The sequence below is a fragment of the Myotis myotis genome, unplaced genomic scaffold (genome assembly GCF_014108235.1).
Source record: "Myotis myotis isolate mMyoMyo1 unplaced genomic scaffold, mMyoMyo1.p scaffold_m19_p_7, whole genome shotgun sequence".
Lineage (NCBI taxonomy): Eukaryota > Metazoa > Chordata > Mammalia > Chiroptera > Vespertilionidae > Myotis > Myotis myotis.
The window spans coordinates 66821407-66842332 of NW_023416379.1; the positions used below are offsets into that span (position 1 = coordinate 66821407).

General features: G+C 37.1%; 1 protein-coding gene and 1 non-coding gene across 2 annotated transcripts in view; both read right to left on the bottom strand.

Annotated features, from left to right (window-relative positions):
* COL19A1 (collagen type XIX alpha 1 chain) overlaps window positions 1-20926 on the bottom strand; it is a 309008-nt gene that overhangs the window by 186945 nt on the left and 101137 nt on the right. The gene's annotated exons all lie outside the window — the stretch shown is intronic.
* LOC118660898 lies at window positions 5691-5807 on the bottom strand. The gene has a single exon (XR_004969081.1). It is a non-coding gene; the product is annotated as a small nucleolar RNA SNORA77 (small nucleolar RNA).

Below are 20926 nucleotides of genomic sequence, written 5' to 3' on the forward strand. Positions count from 1 at the left end.
GCAACCTGAAAATTACCTAACAAATTACAGCTGGGCCAGACAGACCCAGAACTTCCAAGAGAAGGCCCAAGGCCCCACAGCAGCTTGCACTGCTTCACAGCTGGACCTCATCTGGGCACCTCCAAACTCCAAAAAAGGAAGGGGAATCTGCAGATCTTTTCGTAGCTCCTGCTGGGTAACCTCAGGCAGAGACTAAATTAGCACCTCCTTAGATCCAAGAGCCAGTGTACCCAGTGGTCAGAGTGGGACCATCCAGATTACAGCTCCTAAGAACCATAAGGGACACACTCAGGGGGCAGACTCAGTGAGCACCAAAGCCCCACTGAAACAAGTCTTGCCCCAGAAGGGTGTCTTCAGCACAGAAGTTCTCCCACTGCAGACACAGCTGATTCTCACTGCCAATTGGCCTGGAGGTCAATTCCTCCCAGTGATACCTACAACAATCAAGGCATAACTACAACAAGACTGTGCACAAAGCCCAAAGGGGGTGCACCAAGAGTGTCCACCTCAGGTAACAGGGGAGGCTGAGCCACTGGGCCCTATAGGACACCTAGCACACAAAACCACTCTACCAACACAGGGAAGCATAAAAAATGTGGAGACAAAGAAACAGGTCACAAATGACAGAAATGGAGGAAAGAAAACGACTGGATATAGAGTTCAAAATCACGTTTATAAGGTTTTTCAAGAATTTTATGGAAACCGCTGATAAATTTAGTGAGACCCTGGAGGATATGAAAAAAGACCAACTAGAAATTAAGCATACACTGACTGAAATAAAGAATAATATACAGAGATCCAACAGCAGACAAGAGGATCCCAAGAATCAAGTCAAAGATTTGAAATATGAAGAAACAAAAAATACCCAACCGAAGAAGCAAAAAGAAAAAAGAATCCAAAAATATGAAGATAGTGTAAGGAGCCTCTGGGACAACTTCAAGCATACCAACATCAGAATTATAGGGGTGCCAGAAGAAGAGAGAGGGCAAGATATTGAAAACCTATTTGAAGAAATAATGACAGAAAACTTCCCCTACCTGGTCCAAGAAATAGACTTACAAGTCCAGGAAGCACAGAGAACCCCAAACAAAAGGAATCCAAAGAGGACCACACCAAGACACATCATAATTAAAATGCCAAGAGCAAAAGACAAAGAGAGAATCTTAAAAGCAGCAAGAGAAAAAAAGTCAGTTACCTACAAGGGAGTACTCATACGACTGTCAGCTGATTTCTCAACAGAAACCATGCAGGCCAGAAGAGAGTGGCAAGAAATATTCAAAGTGATGAATAGCAAGAACCTACAACCAATATTACTTTATCCAGCAAAGCTATCATTCAGAATTGAAGGTCAGATAAAGAGCTTCACAGATAAGAAAAAGCTAAAGGAGTTCATCACCACCAAACCAGCATTATATGAAATGCTGAAAGGTATTCTTTAAGAAGAGGAAGAAGAAAAAGGAACTCTTACCATTTGCCACAGCATGGATGGAACTGGAGAGCATTATGCTAAATGAAATAAGCCAGTCAGAGAAGGATATAATACCACATGATCTCACTCATTTGTGGAATATAATGAACAACATAAACTGATGAACAATGACTGATCCAGAGACGGAGAGGCATTGATTGGACTGTCGGGCCTTGGAGGGAAGGTAGGGGAGGGTGGGGGTAAGGGGGAAAGATCAACCAAAGGACTTATATGCAAGCATATAGGCCTAACCAATGGACATGGACAACGGGGGGGTGAGGGCATGAGCGGGGGGTGGGAGGGGGGTAGGGGGTAACGTGGGGATAAGGACACATATGTAATATCTTAATCAATAAAAAAATATATTTAAAAAAAATTTAAGAAGCCTAAAAAAAAGGAAATTACTGTTAAATAGTACAGAGGTTATATAGGAAAATGTTCTTACCATTTAGAGATACATATTAGACTGCCTGGAATTGCTTCAAAATCATAAAGGAAGAGGTCTAGCTGAAACAAGATTGGCCATGAGTTGAGCCAGTTGGTGTATACATAGGGATTCCTTACCCTATTCTATATACTAGTGTTTGTTTGAAATTGTCTTTAACAAATTCTTTAATATGCCTGACTATAGGTTCTTTGTTTTACATAAAGATAAATGAAGTATATTTTTCATGCCCACAAATAAAGAGATGTGTTATTTATACATATCTTCAATTAAACTTTTTAATACCTAAATAAAAACTTGCTTAAAGGGAAAAGCCCTAGAAATTAAAGTTATTCATTCACAAATGATGTCTAACATTAGATATTATATGCTTGAGACACTATTCTCAGAGCTTTAATTTATTTACCTCACCACAGCACCACATGTCCCCAATTTTTAGCTAATAAGTTGGCAGAGCCAGGATTTGGACCCATGCAGTTCTACTCTATGGCTCAGGCTCTTAAACTTTAGTCTACATTTAAATTATGTACCTAATTATTGGTCAAGTTCCCATGTTTTAGGCAGGATCTAGGTCAAAAGGAATGAGGGAAGGCTGTTCCAGAACAAGGGAAAAGTAAAGTAAAGGCACAAACATAAGGGCCAGCAAGTTACTTGGTTTGAGTCAAGCACAGGATTCTAAACAAGAGAAATGCTGTGAAATGAAGTTGGAAAGTCAGACAAGACTGGATTGTGACCTACCATGGAGGACAAGTTAGCGGTGTCAGGACAGCCTTCTCTAACCGTTTGGGAGGCACTGACTCTTGGAGTGGAAGATTGACACTATACTTTTTGGAGGTTAATGGAGCTTAATCTGTAGGAGGAATTATTGGGAGGGTTGAGATTAGAAGTAGGAATTCAGTTAGGTTAGTCACAAGCAAGGAAGGCTGGAATTAGGGTCATTGTGTGTGGGAATGAGAAAGGGCAACTATAAGAAATGAGATGCTACAGAAGCAAGAGACAGAGAGAAAGAAGAGTTAACAGAAATGACAAGTTTGGGGCCTGGGCAAAACTTGGGAGGATGGTGATGTCATCACCACTAATAGAAAAGAGCAAAATGCAGAAAGAGGAGCAGATGTGAGAGAAAAGAGGAATGATTTTGTTTTGAATACACTGAACTAAATGAAATAAGCCATCCAAGAAGACAGGTCTAGTAGATAAAAGGGTAAAGTGGACCGAAACCTGGAGAGAACTCAGGTGTAGGGTGTAGATTTGGGACTGAGAGGTGATGGTTGTTGAACTGATAAGACTAGTTGAGACTGCTGAAGGAAAAAGGGAAGGTAGTTTGGCTGGAGTCTCTAACAGTGTTTTGAGTCTTTTTAAGATACATGAATGTTGTCTTCTATTATTTTCCATTCCTTTAGCACAGAATTCAATAAACTCTCTTGTCTGATTCATGAAGAAATATGAGGTGCTAACAATCTTTTCATAACAGTGTTTTGATCTCCCAAATGATCCCAGTACGGCATTTATTTTTTAGTAGTGAGAATGGTTTGATTTCTTACTGTCCCATCTGGGAACCAACTAATAGGGAAAGGACAAATCTCAAAAGCAAGCTTGTAGTGGAGGACTAAAGACCCTTTTCAGATAATTCAGAAATGTAATTCTATTTTAGATGGAGGCATCTTTATTTTCTGGCCTATATCTCTCAATAGTGATAGTGTCACAATTCACTATTGAATTGTTAGTCAAGTCTAACTAATAAGAGGAGTAGAGAAAATGACACATAAGTTTTTATTTGCCTCTAACATAATAAACCACTGATATAAATAAGGCTGTAGTTAATTGAGAATGAAACCATAGAATAGGGAAAGAAAACTGTAACAGTGCTGCACTTTTAAACAATTTCTAATTTAAGTTTAAATTTTTCTTAAAAACGAAAATAAAGATCTGTTTCTTACAGCAAGGCCAATAGCAAAGCATCGCTGTCTTTTGCAGAACCCATATGAGTCAGAATATTTAGTCTAAAAGCTTTAAGGATCCAAATAATTATCTTTTTTTTCTTGGTTTATTCCTCCCATGTCAAAACTTGAAGTTCATACTTCATTTCAAACTTTTCACATTTTCCATTTACTGCAACCTTGGGCTGAGAAAGCCCACTATTTGCCTGGATTTTGTAGGGTATTAACAACTCTATTCAGTAGGGGTTCTCTACAGCAGGAGGAAGAATATTAATCAGAGAGCTGCTAAGTATGCACAGCTGGGAACCCTTATCAACAATCAAGAACCAACCCCACAGGGCTGTTAAACACAGCTGGGAGGCCCTCTGTCAGGTCCAAGTCTTAGCAGCCAGTAAGTGGAAGACATGACACAAATGGCCGTGCTTATGGCTTTAACTTTTGGAAAACCTCACAAGAACATGGATGATTTGCTCATTGTGAAGCAAGTAACCAGGCAATTCTTTTAAGGACTTTAAGCCAGCAGTGTGAGATTTGTTTTACTTTTTTTTCAACCATCGTAGTTGATGCTTCTCAGTAGCAAATGAATTTTCCTTCAATGTAGCCTTGTATCTGTGCCACAGACACACAAAAGGTGCAAACTGTTTGTACCACTACAATGAAAGAAAACAGGGAGAGAAATGTAGAGATAGGGTTATTAGTTAATAATAGAATTCCACATTTTCATAATTCCATTTTTGAGGAAGACTATAGAACAGTGGTTCTCAACCTTCTGGCCCTTTAAATACAGTTCCTCATGTTGTGACCCAACCATAAAATTATTTTCGTTGCTACTTCATAACTATAATGTCGCTACTGTTATGAATCGTAATGTAAATATCTGATATGCAGAATGGTCTTAGGCAACCCCTGTGAAAGGGTCTTTCGACCGCCAAAGGGGTCGCGACCCACAGGTTGAGAACCGTTGCTATAGAATGAGCATTAACATGACAAAGCGTTTTGGTTTTGCTGTCTTTTGTGTTGGTATAGCTAGTGTGCAGTTAGATTAGAGTTCATTATAATCACGGAGTTCATCCATAGGCCATAAGTAGTCACATCTGGGGTGATGCCTTTTGATTTTGAACCACCAAAATGATTTTTTTAAAACAGCCAAAGTCCTAGCAAGAGGAGAGGATTTCCAATAAACAACTTGTGCTCAAATCTCTACTCTACACATTTTAAAACTGCTACTACAAAGTTAGAATTGGGAGACTTGGCATTAGACCCACAAAGCTCAGTGGCTTCTCATGTAAATCCAACGTGGGTAGTACAGATCAGGACTGGTTTCAAAGTAAGTGTTCCTGGAAGAATGTTTAAGGAGTTACAGCCACACTCTGCAGTCAGACTACACACCCAGCTAGCAGATTTCAGTCTAGATAAGACTCTGGGTGTGGACTACATTAAGTGGTTGGGTTTGTAGATTAAGATAAACACTTCTTTCAAATCTCAGTTGTTGTGCAAGAATCTCTATGGGAGTTCATTAAAATACAAATTTCACTGCACATGCCTAGACTTCTTCTCAAGTAGATCTAGGGACTTAGGAGAAACAGGCATTGCTAAACACCCAGGAGATTCTGATGTAGTTGGTCTGTAGACCACATTATGGAAAACACTGGATATAATTAATCTATGCTCAATGCCTTTCATGAAAGTATATCCATTAATAAGTAATAATGAATAACCTCAGCTTAAATTGAAACACACCTACCCTCACTCTTCTGAAACATGAAAGGAGGATTTTTTTATACACAGTAATCTGTGTCACTAAACACTTTTACAGATGGATTATTATTATTTTTTTTTCCCCTGTGTTCCTAGGCAGCTGCATCACCCTTGACAGGTCACAGTACCCTGGGCTGTTTCTGTGGCAGACGGAAAAAGCATCTGCCTGGGACTGCATCCAGGTGCAGAGTGAGTCTGCATGACAGATAGTACTTTTAAATGACACTTTCTATATATATTCTTTGAAACAAAAAACAATGTAATTAAATTTAAAAGTTTCTTTCTTCCTGCCTTCGTAGACTGTCTTACTGAAAAAAAAAAAAATACTTTCCCATTTTTATTTTTCTTAACTAAGTAAAACAAACATACCCAAGCCCTAGGTTACCAGAGCAAACTCTCTAAGTGGAATACAACATGAAGAAAATGTATGTTTTAACAAGGCCCTAAACTGTGTTTTCCAAAGATCCTAATGGGCCCATTGTAGTTGCTATAATCTATTAAATTCAATTTATGTAGGTGGAAAGCCCTTTAATATGCATTTTATGATAATATGCTTTTTAAGATGTCTCCTGATATATATTATACACACTACTGAACCATAATGACTATTAACACAGTAAAATTAATACTACGCATTTTTAAATGGCCTAAACTTTCAAAGACACTCAGGAGAGAGACACTTTTCTGAGTAAAGTTTTTGAAGTAAGAGACATTTTTACAGTTTTGTGTACAAAGAAACAGATAATGAAGGAACTTTTGAGGATGTTCAGTAATGGTGAAGGGTTCCAGGACCCACGTCTCTGCTTTCCCCCCTCTATGATAAGGTTCAAGAGGTTAAGCTCTGTCTCCAACAGATCTACGTGAAAAGCCTCTAATCCTCATCTCATCCTTTGTCGCCTCTTCTAATGGTGCTGAATGCCCCACTGGACCAGGGACCTCTGGATGGCAGAAAGGGTGTTTCTATTGAGAGGAAAAAGTAGAAAATGATTCTAATGCAGCCGTGGGCAAACTACGGCCCGCGGGCCGGATCCTGCCCGTTTGAAATGAATAAAACTATTGAAAAAAAAGACCGTACCCTCTTATGTAATGATGTTTACTTTGAATTTATATTAGTTCACACAAACACTCCATCCATGCTTTTGTTCCGGCCCTCCGGTCCAGTTTAAGAACCCATTGTGGCCCTCGAGTCAAAAAGTTTGCCCACCCCTGTAATCTAATGCCTCTCTGTTTGGCATTAGTCACTCTCCATTAACTCATTTAGAGTCTCTTCCAATATAAAGTCAAAACCTAGCTAACTTAAACAAGTGGAATCATTAAGCTCAAGATTACAAAACCAACCCACACAACAAAACTCAGGTTAAATACTTCTAACTTTGTACTATCAAAATTTCAATAGCGAGCAGTTCATTTTCAAGTCTTCTAATGCCCAAGGAACTATGTCTCATCTCAAAGACATAGTTTCAGGTATACTTTATGTGTGGACCCCAACTACAAGTACAGAGACCTGTACCCACCCAAATTAAATCTAAAAAGAAAATTTCCCTTAAATACAACCAGCTTTTAAATGAAGCCCTTAAATTAACTCAGTAAAATTAATAACATGCACAAAACATCTGCTTCCTTCATTTGCTTTAATTCTATCTTTAAAGTGAAGAAAATTATTAGTCTCATATGAAAAAAAGGTAATGTTTGTTATAGTCCCTTACCATTGAAATGTTTAATTTTTATATATCTAATACAACTGTTTTATTTAGGTATACCGTTCCCCCTAGTTTGTGCATATGCAAAATATATACTTTGTTTTGAGTTTTACATAATTCCTTCATCCATCTTGAATTCATTGAAAAATGAATACATTTTTCATATAGATACAGTCAGTAGAGCCAGCACACTTATAATAATAAAATGGTAATATGCAAATTGACCAAACGACTGAACAGCAGAATGACTGTCTGGATGACCTTCTGGATGACCATGCTATAACACCCACTGGCGCAAGGCCAGCCAAGGCGGGTGAGATGCGATTGGTTGGGGGCCCGGCCATCGCCCCATGATTGCCCTGTAGAGGGAGGCCCAGGCCATCAGCCAGTGGGGTGACTGATCAATTGGGGAGCTCCATGATTGCCCCAAAAGGAAGGCCCAGGCCACTGACCAGCAGGCCGTGGTGGGTGGGCAGGGCCTCCCTCTATAGGGGCGATCCATAGAGGAGCCCTGGCCAAGTGGGTGGGGCCTACCTCTTTTGGGGGATTGATTGTGGGGCTCCCAGACTGTGAAAAGGCACAGGACAGGCTGAAGGACCCTCCCCGCCCCTGCCACTGAGTGCACAAATTTCATGCACCGAGCCTCTAGTCTATGGAATAATCCATCCTTGCCACTGAATTGAAATACAAAATTTTATTAAATTAAATTCTCAAATTCTGTGATCAATTTCTAGATTCTCATTTTTGTTCTACCTATATTTGTACTAAATGGTATAATATCTGTGTTATTGCCATGAGTTTATAGACTATTATGGTGTCTGGTAAAGCAAGTCCAACCTTACTATTGTTCTTTCTTAAAATTTTGACTATTTTCAGGTATTTATTTGTCCACATAAACTTTAAGTAATTTTATCCAACATCAAAATAAATTTTAAAACATGTCAGAATACCTATTTGTATTGCTTTAAATTTACATGTTAATTTTGAATTAATGAACTTTTATATTGTAATTTTTAAGGAAATAATATTTATGTTCATTTAATCTTATTTCAAATCCTTTGATTTTCTTTGTAGATATCATGTTTCTTATTAAAATTTTCACAAACTTATTACTTGTACTACTTTTAATAGGAAATTTCCCATTTATACCTATAGGTATAAATCTTCTGTTTTTTTCAATATATCTCTGGTGTCTAACCAATTACCCAAATTATCAATTAAAAAAAGTTTTATCAATTAAAAAAAGTTTTCTACCAAAGTCTCTTAGGTTTTCTATCTATACAATCAGACTTATGTAAAAAGGGATAGGTTTACTCTTTTTTTCAATGCATATAAGTTATTTAATTTTCTTGTGAAGCACTGGTGATATCAATTTTACCTCCTTGGGTCTTAATTTGGTTGTTTAATTTTTAAACTAGTTCCCCTCTCCCCTTTATTTAGAATATTTGCTCTTGGACTTCAGTAAAATATTTCACTAATTCCTACTTTACTTGGAAATTTGATTATTGCATATTAACAAACTCTTTGGTATCTATCTATATAGTCATGTAAGTTTTATACTTCGATTGGTTGATATAATGTATTATGTTGATATAACTTCTTAACTTAAATCACCCTTGACTTCCTAGTAAAATCCTGTTTGATCTTTCTTTTGCTGAGTTGTTAATTCCTATTTGATAATATTTTATATGTAAAAATATCCCATATTATAAAAGGCTAATATGCAAATTGTCCCTGCGGGAGTTCGACCACTGGCTATGAAATGCACTGACCACCCAGGGGGTGGCGTGGAATGAAGAAAGGCCCCAGCTGGCAGCCAGCAGCTGGGGAGGAAGGCCCCAGCCAGCAGCTGGCAGCTGGGGGAAGCAAGGCCCTGAATGGCCCTGATCACTGGTCAGGCCTCGGGACCTTACCCGTGCACAAATTTCCTCTACTGGGCCTCTAGTATATTTATATTCATAAGTAAATTTAGTTATAGCTTTCACTTTATTTCTTATTAGATTTGATATTAAAACTTTGCTGACTTCTTTGAAGCTGTCCATATATATATATATATATAGAGAGAGAGAGAGAGAGAGAGAGAGAGAGAGAGAAAGAGAGAGAGAGATACAGATATGAGAAGCCATCAACCTAAAGGAATGAAGATATAGCAAAGCTATAGATGCCAACTCAAAATTATACATGAAATTTCTATTCCTCTTCTCAAGAACCAAAAAAGGAAATGACAGCGGCAAGACTTTATGTTAACTCACACACTGATCAGAGGTAATACATATAGAATCCCGGAGAATTCTTGTGACAATTTGAAGAGGGGGGGATCATAAGAAATTCCAATAATTGACACCTGGCTAGTCAATTATTGGAATTTAACATCAGTAAAATGTGGGGTTCTTTGGTAAATATGACTATTTATTAGAAGGTAAAGCCAGGAATTCACAACTTATACTTTATAATCAAATGCTAAGACTTTGGCTATATTTCATGCTTTTTCTTTTCTTTCTTCAATCAAACAAGGGATAAAATACTTTAGATTAAGTTGCCTTAGGATCTTAACTAGAATAGAAGTCAAATCCATTTACCCTCTTACACTAAAACTTTCAGTTTTATAAATGGCAAGAATAAAGAAAATAGAGAGCTTCAGAAATTCCTGGGAAATGCCAAGCAAAAACCTTACCTAAAGTCTCTTTAAGCCAGCATGAGTCCTTTAAAGGGACATCAGTCTCTCTAATCTTTTGTCTGGAGACTTCACATGGATCTTCTAGCAGGAATATTCTTCCAGAAATATAAAAGTTCCCTACCATAATGATTGCTTGCTTGGAGGGCAGGCGGTGCCCCTTCGGGGTGAGTGAGCTAAACATGCCATCAGCTGAACTCTCAGAGGGAACCTCTTGATGTTATTTCCTGGCAATTCTTCTGGCTGAGCGCTCTACCCGAAGCTGTGCTTCAGTCAGGTTTTTAAAAGTTCTTTTCCTTTGTTCCTCTGGTGGTCACTGCTTTTCATTTTGTTTCACAATATGCCCCCTCTGGTTCTCTATACATCCTGCGGTTTGTCCCTCTCTGTGCCTTTGAATGAATTATTCTATTTGCTTCTTCCTTGTACTGGAGAACTACTTATCCTTCAAGATTCACTAATGAATCCTTACCGAATTAACTTCCCTCCGCCAGGCAGAGTTAAGCACCCCCTCCTCTTTCTTCTCACAGCATCCTTTATCAACCATCGGACAGTTCATGCATGCTCTTCAGAAGAATATTCTGTCCCTTTCATCTCTGTTAACCTTGTACTGAACATAGTATACAGTAGGTAGTAAGTGATCAAATAAATGGATGACTGAACAAACAACTGTGTTCTAAAACCTGGCATAAGGTTTGAAAAAAATATCAATATCATGTTGGGTTATGGGTGGCATCAAACTACTTTGAAAATAAAGTGAAGGCTTTTTTAAATTCACTGATTCTAGATAACCACTCTTGAGACAAAGACAAACATTAAGAGAGGAGAAGACATATTAGGGACAGATAATAAGAGCTCATGGAAATTAGTCACTGACATAAATTTCTGAGATTCTGGAGAGGGAAAAGCCAAAATCCAGTCATATTTTCTCAATTAAAAAATATACATGAGTAATGAGTAAGTTGGGTATTGATACCTGGCAAAATTCTAGAATTACTTATTATACAAATTGGTCTTAAGCTATTAGTAAAGAATATGATTATGAAGAGGGTATATCACGTTAAAAAATTATGCAAATGTTATGAGATTGGTTTATTTACTTCAGTTAGACATTTAATAAAAGTTCTTAAGATGTGTTGGATAAATGTGGGTTAAGCTGCAGTGAAGTGAGTAAATGGTTAAATAAAAATATTCATTTTAACTTCATTCAGGTTTAGTTGTCACCTAGAAAGAGGAGTGCAGTGGTGTGTCACAGAGCTTTGTCTTATTCAATATTTATATCAGTTGTTCACAAAGACCCAGAACTTATCTATACAAAATTCATGGCTATAACAAAGCTGAGAAAAGTGAATATTGCAACAGATGTCAGAATAAAGAGTTAAAAATTGACAAGTAGAAACATGAGGTTAAACCCCAAAATAAAAGTTGGCACATATAAATGCTTACATTTTAATTCAAGAAAACAAATGTCTGACAGTAGTATGGGCCCTTTATATTCTGAGATTCATTCTAGCTCTAAACATTTATGATTCTAGAGGTAATATAGCCTCCTTTTTCAGGGGAATTCTTGCAATCAGTTGGAGGTGGAGCCAGGATTAAGACTCAGCTCTACTAAATCCCAGTTTCTTCACTCATTTATTCCCTGCTCAAAACACACTAGAAAACTCTATATACGTATGAACATCACAGTAACAGGACACTGATGAGCTGTAGTATCATGAGATTAAGGCTGTGAGGAATATAAGGATCTATAAACCAGAATCCAAGGAGCACAGTGGAAAAACCTGGGATTCTAACATGGTTTAAAAGAACACATTAGCTATCACCAGTTCTCCAAAAGGTTGTCAGTCACTTTGAAAAAGAAATAATCTGAGAATGCATTCTTCTAAAGGGATATAACTGAGATAAATTGTGCAAAATAACAGGCTTTGGATAGATTTTGGCTTAAAATAAAGAACTTAGAATAGTTGCTATTGGCCTTAATAAGCAGAGCCTAGATGACCACCTGTCAAAAGATGAATAACAAGAGTCAGAGTGGATTACCTCCTAAGTTCCCTCTTACCTAAGTAAGGACCCTTGATTTGACCAGAGCCTACTGGGTGCTACCTTGTGACTCAGCCCTTTGATTTTTACCAAGACGTCAATTCCAGGAATCATCTGTACACACAAGTAAACCTTAAGTGGAGGAAGGATCACTATCAGAGAATCCCTGGAACACAGCCAGTGGGTGAAGCCATCTGCACTGCCACACTCCTTCCCAGGGCTGGACAAGTGCGGGTACTTAAAATAGCATTCCACAAAATGTTTGCCCAAAGCATTAATGTTTAACATTTTGTCTTTATTTTTTATCTCATGGTATAATTATTGGCAGAACATGAAGAACAACAAGGAGAAATGTAGAAAAGACAAACCAAATGTGAATGGCTTTCTGTATCTTGTCTCATTCATCCTTGACTGCTATTAGAACAGATCGTTGAGGGGGGAATTAGTTATATGGCTTAAAGGGGATTGTGAAGATTAACGAGGAAAAATAAGAACCAAGAATAATTTCTGTAAGAAATTAAACTACAAAGCAATAGATGGTCATAAGCCCAGATGAGAACTTGTCACACAGTCATTGCACAACATCCACTTAGAACAGCAGCTGCACCAACACCTCTGTTTTTCTGTGCCGTGGAATTCTGCTATTTAAGTCTGGTGGGACACACGTGTTCAGCAATTACTATACAGTGAATTGCTTTTACATTAAATGTGTAAGAAGTCCACATACCAGTGGCTTCTAAATAAAAATGCACCTGTCATCTAATATTCGATGATGTTGAATTAATTATCTTCCTACCATCTGGAATGCAGCTCCTACAAAGTTTTAGTTAATCAAATATATTAACTGAGATTTAGTGAAAACCGGCAATGATGAATATTTGATGGTTATGCTGAGCACAAGCAGTTGCTAGATTAATTTAAAAAGCGATTTCATTAAAATATTTAAAACATTTTTGTACATTAAAATCTACTACCAAATGGAGAGTTGCCTTTACCTTACTCTTAATTTAATTGATTACAAAGATCACTCAAGTCAGCTGTTCATTAATTCATTTATTTATATGAAAAATCCTCTTCTGCCCTAACCGGTTTGGCTCAGTGGCTAGAGAGTCAGCCTGTGGACTGAAAGGTCCCAGGTTCGATTCTGGCCAAGTGCATGTACCTTGGTTGCGGGCACATCCCCAGTAGGAGGTGTGCAAGAGGCAGCTGATGAATGTTTCTCTTTCATCGATGTTTCTAACTCTCTATCCCTCTCTCTGCCTCCCTGTAAAAAAATCAATAAAATATAAAAAAAATTTCTCTTCCTTTCTCAGAGCTTCCTGAAATAAAAATAGAATGTACTAGTAACCTGAAAAGAGAATCAGGCATGGGTGGGATGAAAGCAAGACAGGTGGAAAAGAAAACTGTTGGGGTGGGAAGATGAAGGAGAAGCTGAGGAAAGCGGAGCCAGGGGGACGTGGAGGAAGTTGAGTCTATGGCATAGATAGACCCTGGAAAAGGGGGAAAGATGGACTACAACATAGAAGTAGAAATATGAGAGAATGCTAGAGCCTGAAGTGAAGAAACAGGATAATTGGAATAAAGATCAAAATAAAAGCAAGCCCGGCCATTGTAGCTCAGTGTTTGACCTATGAACTAGGAGGTCATCGTTCGACTCCTGGGCAGGGGCAGGGCACATGCTCATGGTTGCAGGCTTAGTCCCTGGCGGGGGGCGTGCAGAAGGCAGCCAGTCAATGATTCTCTCTCACCATTGATGTTTTTATCTCTCCCTCTCCCTTTCTCTCTGAAATAAATATTTGAAAAATTAAAGAAGCAAATTATAAACTACCCTTTTAGAATATTCAACACTAATTAATGAGAAGCTATCAAAAGCAGTCTTAATCATTATATAATGATTGTCTACTAAACTCTCATTGTGTGCCCCCAAATTTCCATTTCTTTGTCCCTAGATTACATAAAATAGTGACTGAATAAATTTCCTTAACAAAACCAACCTAAGGTCACTATGGTCAGGGGTTCCAAAATTCTACTATAATTGCAACTAAAAATTAGGACACAATCAATAGACAACCTTTAACCCTGCTGCTACTTAGAAAGATACCATAATAGCTGGTATTAAGAGAACTGCATTATTTTATTTTATTGAATCAGGAACTAAATAGCACCTGTTAGGCACTGTGTTTCACAGATAATGAAAAATCAAAATATGCTAACTGTTCTAGTCTCTTCACATCCTATATAATAAAAGGCTAATATGCAAATAGACCAAAAGGCAGAACAACTGAACAACTGTTTGCTATGATGTGTGCTGACCACCAAGGGGTGTGCATGGAACATGGCGGGCATTGTCTGCGGCAGATTGGTGGAGCAGGTGAGCGGGGGTGCCAGACCAAAGCAGGGTGCCAGTCGCTGTCATCCAGCAAGCCTCTGGTGGTTACTGGAAATTCTTTGCTCCCATGTGCCACAGTCCTGCCCGGTGCTCACACCTGCTACTGGCGCTGGAGCTGCTGCTCACACCTGCTGCTGGTGCCTTGCACCGGCCCTGACTGCTCAGTGCCATCAGCGGTTGTGAGCAGTGGGTGTGAGCAGCGGCTGCCACCCAATCACCCCTGAGGGCTTCTCCACCTCCCGCTGCTCCTGAGGGGCGCTCGGGCAGTAGCTGCTGCTTGCACCCGGGTGCAAGTGGGCCAGTGCCATCAGCGTGTGGGAGCAGAAGCAGCAGGAGCAGGGCTGCCAGCAGACAGGGGACCAGGGGCCGCAGCCGGAGGAACTGGGTGGGGGTGTGGAGGATGGGCTGAGACCCACCCCTGTGCCCACCGCAGCCTCATGGCCCACAGTTCCTTTTAAGGTGCATGAATTCATGCACTGGGCCCCTAGTTTTAGTATATTACTAAATATATTAATGTTTTATGTACTGTCATTTTTGAAACACAATTCCAAGGGCCATAGCTATAAAGTTAATTTTGATCTCTAACTCTACTTCATAAATTCAATAGCAGGAATCTCAAAAAGTAGGGTTGATACTGAATCAAATGAATCAAAATAATAATTATCAAGTATTTCAGGAGGCAGAAAAGAAACACTACTTAACCTTGTCTACACTGCTCTCCTCCAGTATGGGATTAATTAATTGAATTCTTCTATGTGCTATGCATTATGCTGGTTGCTAGAGAAAAAGGTATAAACAGACACATATGGTTGCTGGTCTCATGAAGCTTTTACTCTAACAGGGGGAGATGGAGAGAAATGGATAGATTTAAACTATAATTTGGACATAAAACTTATGGACAGAATATTGTTCAATAATATTAATGGTGACACCTTTGTCATATTGTTGATTTTAATTGGAATAACTTAATATAATGTTATTATTGACATTAGTATGACATTCCTTAGGAAGTATAAGACATTTTTGACTCTCTAAGTCAGTTTGGTCTGTACTTTTCTTTTTCTTGATCAAGAATATTTCCCTATCAAGGGCCTCATGACTGCTTTGGACACTGGTGTATTAAAGTTTTCTTCAATAATCCATATCCCTACCAACTTCTGTTCTACTGCTTTTGCCCTCTTCACAGCCAGCTTTATATATATATGAGAGATTTGAAAAAAACATCAACTTGTTGTTCCACTTATTTATGCATCCATTGGTTGATTCTTGTATGTGCCCTACTGGAGCTTGAACCTACAACCTTGGTGTATTGGGATCAATGCTCTAACCAACTTAACTATCCAGCCAAGGCCATAGCCAGCTTTTGAGAGAGTGTTCTGAATGTTCTCATTTGAAATTTACTTTTCAAAAAATTCTAAATTGGCATTTACCCTCATTATTCCACTGAAATTACCTTTGCCAAAGTCATCAATGACCTATAGTGACAATTGATATTATTACTTTATTTGACTTTTATGTAATGTTTTGAACATTTAAACACTCACTTTCTTAAATATTTTTTTCTACTTGGCAACACATTCTACTTGTTTTCCTTATACTTCTCCAGATGCCTCTCTTCCATACTCTTCTCCCTCCTCTACTCAACTTCAGAATGTAAGTTTCTCTACTCACAGTCATGGGCTCTATTCTACTTCCAACCTCTCCTTATGCAATCTCACCCACTCCCATGGCTAAATGCTGACTACCCCCACTTGTAACTGCAGTACAAACTTTTCTCTGAACTCCAACTTAGGTTTAATGAGATGCATTACAAGCCTCTCAAATTTGTGGTATAAACCCCTATCCAAATTTGTTCCTCCTCCAAAGCATGTTGGCCAGAAATGTGACAATAATCCCTATCACCACTTTCTCTCTCATCCCCAAATCACCAAACTCAGTTGATACTATCTCCAAATTATATCTCAAATCTGTGTACTTCTTTCCATCTCCACCAAAACTGCAATCATCTCTTGCTTGACTACTGTAGAGGTCTCCTAAATAGTCACCCTACATTGACCCTTTCTATCCTGCATCTTTCACCAATCCACAGCAAGACATAAAACATAGAGAAAATTAAAATAATTGGAATGAAGAAGCCAAAATTACTATATGTGTATTTCCTATAATACTATCATATATATCCCATTGCTTTCAACTAAAAACTTACAGAATTAATAAAATTAACAAATAGAGCCAACAAGAAATTGAGTAAATGCACCAGGTACTTAACAAAAATCAAGAGCTTTTCCATATATAAGCAATACTCACAGTCCTATGACTGCCTATTATTTTCTTCTCACCCCATGTCCCATCTTAAAAATCCCATACACTGTCTGTAATTCAGCTGAGTTGGCTGCAAGGGTTTGTAGACACAGGTGATCAGACCAGAGGTGAGTCAATTAGATTATCTATATTCATGATGGGGACATGAGACCCAGTTACCACAGTTTTTATTAGCCCTGGATTTAATAAAGTTATGTAAACTGAGGGACAAGGCTGCCATTTTAGAGTGGTCCTTTAATACTAAGCTTACGCATCAGCAAATAAAGTCAGATTGTAAGACAAACAAAAGAACAGAGCAGTTTCCCAGAGAAGAGGAATCATTCAGACAAAGAAAAGAGAGTGCAGAACTGTCTAGGTCAGTGATGGCGAACCTTTTGAGCTCAGCGTGTCAGCATTTTGAAAAACCCTAACTTAACTCCGGTGCCTTGTCACATATAGAAATTTTTTGATATTTGCAGACATAGTAAAACGAAGACTTATATTTTTGATATTTATTTTATATATTTAAATGCCATTTAACAAAGAAAAATCAACCAAAAAAATGATTTAGGTTCATAGGTTCACCATCACTGGTCTAGGTCAAGCATGTCAAACTCGCGGCCCGCGTGCTGCATGCTGCCTACAATGAATATTTTTGTGGCCCAGCCAATATAATGGTATGTAAGAAACATTTTAATAAAAATTTCGTAACTTAATTTTTACACTATCCTGTTATACATAATTAATAACGAACTATAACGTTCGCTAATGACTGATTACTATAACCCTGTCACATTCATTTCCCTTACGAGCAGGCGCATCATTTCTCTCTACTAATACTAGCAGTGAATATTCTAGCAGCCGATTGCCACGTCATTAGTCTTGGACTGACTTGTTTGATGTGCACAACAGGAAATATTTCGTTTTCAGAGAACAAGAAAAATAGGTTTATTTGCATCACACTTATTAATTTGTGCAGTTATTCAGTGTCTGGTAAGTTAATGTTCAAGAAAAAAATATTAATTTTTATGAAAATGTTCTATTATTTTATGTTAATGGTTACTCATTTATTTCAACCCTTTGTTTTCAGCATGTCTCTATCAAAATAAACCAATGTTTCTATGAAATTTGAAGCTTTTGTTTTTTTGCGGCCCACATAACCCTAAACCTTGTTTATCTGGCCCATGTTAGCCTTTGAGTTTGACATGCTTGATTTAGGTTCTTAAGAGCTTTTTAAGTTCCTGATTCCAACCCCTCTGAGGCTCAAGCACGCTCTGCTACATCCTGAATCAATATGTATATTTAACATAAACCAAAGTACCAATGCTATTTATATTTTGGAACTGGGTGAACTGATACTAAATTCCTAAGAAAGACAAAAATAAGAGCAAGAACTTAGCATATTACTATGTGCTGGGCACTGATTAGAATCCTTTGCTTGATGTGTTTTACACAAAGCCAATAGGTATCATATTATTCCCAGCTGGAAATTAAAGTGGGTAACTATCCAAATACAGTATACTAGTAAATGTCTAGCAAGTTGTACTATAAATGAGTAAAAACATGCAAGGAAACATTTGAAAAGAAGAGAAGCTCCAGTGCTAGATATTAAAACATGTTTTAAAGGCTAAAGTAAAATAATGTGGTGTCAATATAGTAACCTACAGAGAGAATACATATCCCCCAAAATAATCTTAGTACATAAGAATTAGCATATAATAAAGAAAGCATCATGAACAAATGTTTAAGGAAATTATTATAAGACACAGAACTGAGGGAAAAGTTGATTTTCATTTTCATCTTAAATTAGTCACCAAAATAAGTTTTAGATTGAAGCAAGGGTTAAAATATATAAAAACAAAACTAGGAGAAAATGAGAGCAAATATTAAACTGATTGATTTCTTAAAGCATAGAAATTGAAAACCTAGAGGTAGTTAAGGAGATTTTTTAAAAAGACCCAAGTAGAATTCCTATATATTAATATACAATAAGTAATAAAAGCAAACCTTAAGATGGGAATAATATTTATAACTCAAATGACATAAGATTATTATCTGAATTGTGCATGTGTGTAAATGTTTAATGTGACATAGTTAAGGAAATGAAAGATATAAAGAAATAAAAAATTAAATAGAATAATATTTATTGATTAAAAAATTGGTAAACATTTAAAAATGCAATACTTATATAGGTTAGGGTAGAATAAAGATGCAACCACTCATAAAAGTATAAACTGATTTACAAAACACACACACACAAAACCTTTCAGGAAAGTTAATTTGAATATATGTATTAAGTATCTTAAAAAAATTTTCATAATTATCAACTCAATGATTCTAATTCCTGAAATCTAATTTAAAGGAAGAACAAGAGACGTGTTCAAAGATGTTTGCCAAAGTATACCAATTCTGCATTATATGTATTAGCTAAAACAAACAAAATTGAAAATACAACAACTAGGAAAGACTTAAATTTCCAACAATGGAATGGTTAAATAAAATATAACATACCCATATAGAGAAATATTCTGTATTTATTAAAAATAATACTTGAAAACAAAATTTAACACTTATGAAATATTAAAGCCCTTGATGATTATTCTCCTTTGTTTTATGTCTCTTTTTTTAACACTTCATTTTTTCTATAACCACTATTAAAGATGCAGTAAAAGCCTATTTTACATCATCTACAGTTATTCACTAGCCCTATAAAGAATTTTTTTAAAAAGGCACACAATCAGTAATGACTAACATTAAGCCTCTTGTTTGGCTATGGGATCACCATTACACTGCCCAATTTCCTGCTACCATGGCTAATTAAAAGTTGGCATGGTTACTCCCATACCAATTGGCATTGGTCACAGATAAATTTCTGTGATTTTTTAAATCATAGTTATTATTCTACTCCATCTGTTCTCTTCAGTTTTCAAGTCAGCTGTCAAATTAAACAAGTAAGCCCTTCCCAAAAGTTGTAGAAATTTTATTTATAACTAGGGTAAATGAAACAATTGCATAACATGCTTTTGTTCAGTAGAATTCTACAAGGTGAACCAAGAGAGAATTCATAGGAAATAATGTGATGTGTCGACAGTGATGATGGGAAAGTGCTATATTTATAACAGTAGTTAACATTCTTGCATTAGTTTCGAATACGAGTCATAATTGCCAAGAAAGTTTTAATAGTGAAATCCTAAAAATACATTTCAACTCTGACCACCTGCTTTTTCCAGTTGTACTCCCTGTTTTACATTAGCTAAATTCAATAAGCTCAGGAGACTCTGTAAAAGTACTAAATCATTTATTGGTTTAATTATTTGATATATTTCCCTACTCCCATTCCAATTAACAATTTCATTTTTCTATAATATTTTCCTATTACATACAAAGCATCTCTACCATTTTAAAGAGAAAAGTACCTCTGACACAGTCTCCAAGCCCCACTATGTAAACATAATTTTAAGAATTATACTGCAAGTCATGGGAGAAGAATAAGAATAAATATTCTAATAGCTAAATCTATTCAACCTTTCACTCTGGTGTTTGTTATACTAAAATAAAAAAATTTATCTCATTTGTGTTCAAGTTATTACAAAAGTAGTTTCCTTTTTCACCCCTTCATGTACCCTTGCAATCTTGCTGCACATATCATTAAGAGGTGGCATCTATTTTCCTACTCCTTAGGCCTGGGCTGGATTTGGGATTTGTTCTAGCCACCTAGATGTGGCACAGGTGAGGGGATGCTAGTTCTGAGCTGGGGGCCTCTAGAGGCCTTATATGCTTCTGCTTGTCTTATATGTTTCTGCTTGCCCTTATCTTGAGATCAAGAACCAGACACTGGAGGAGGATGAGGAGACACGTTATCTATCAGAAGCCAACCTAGACCAGCCACTCTCAGCCAACCTGCCAGCTGAGAAGAGATATATAAGCAAACTGAATAAGATTGGCTGAGACCCAAGAATCACTGAATTAAGGCCAGTCTAAATTGCTAATCTACAGAATCATCAGCTAGGGAAATGAATATTGTTTTTAGCCACTGTATTTTGGGGTGATTTGTTACAAACCAGTAGCTAACTAATACATTCTCTTGTCTCTTGTTTAACTTATTTAGAAAGAAAATTAGGAAGTAATATTAGCAAATAAAAAATTAGACAAAACTATATAAAATTTATTTTCCTCATGATATCAATATTTACATTTTTCATATTTTGGCTTTT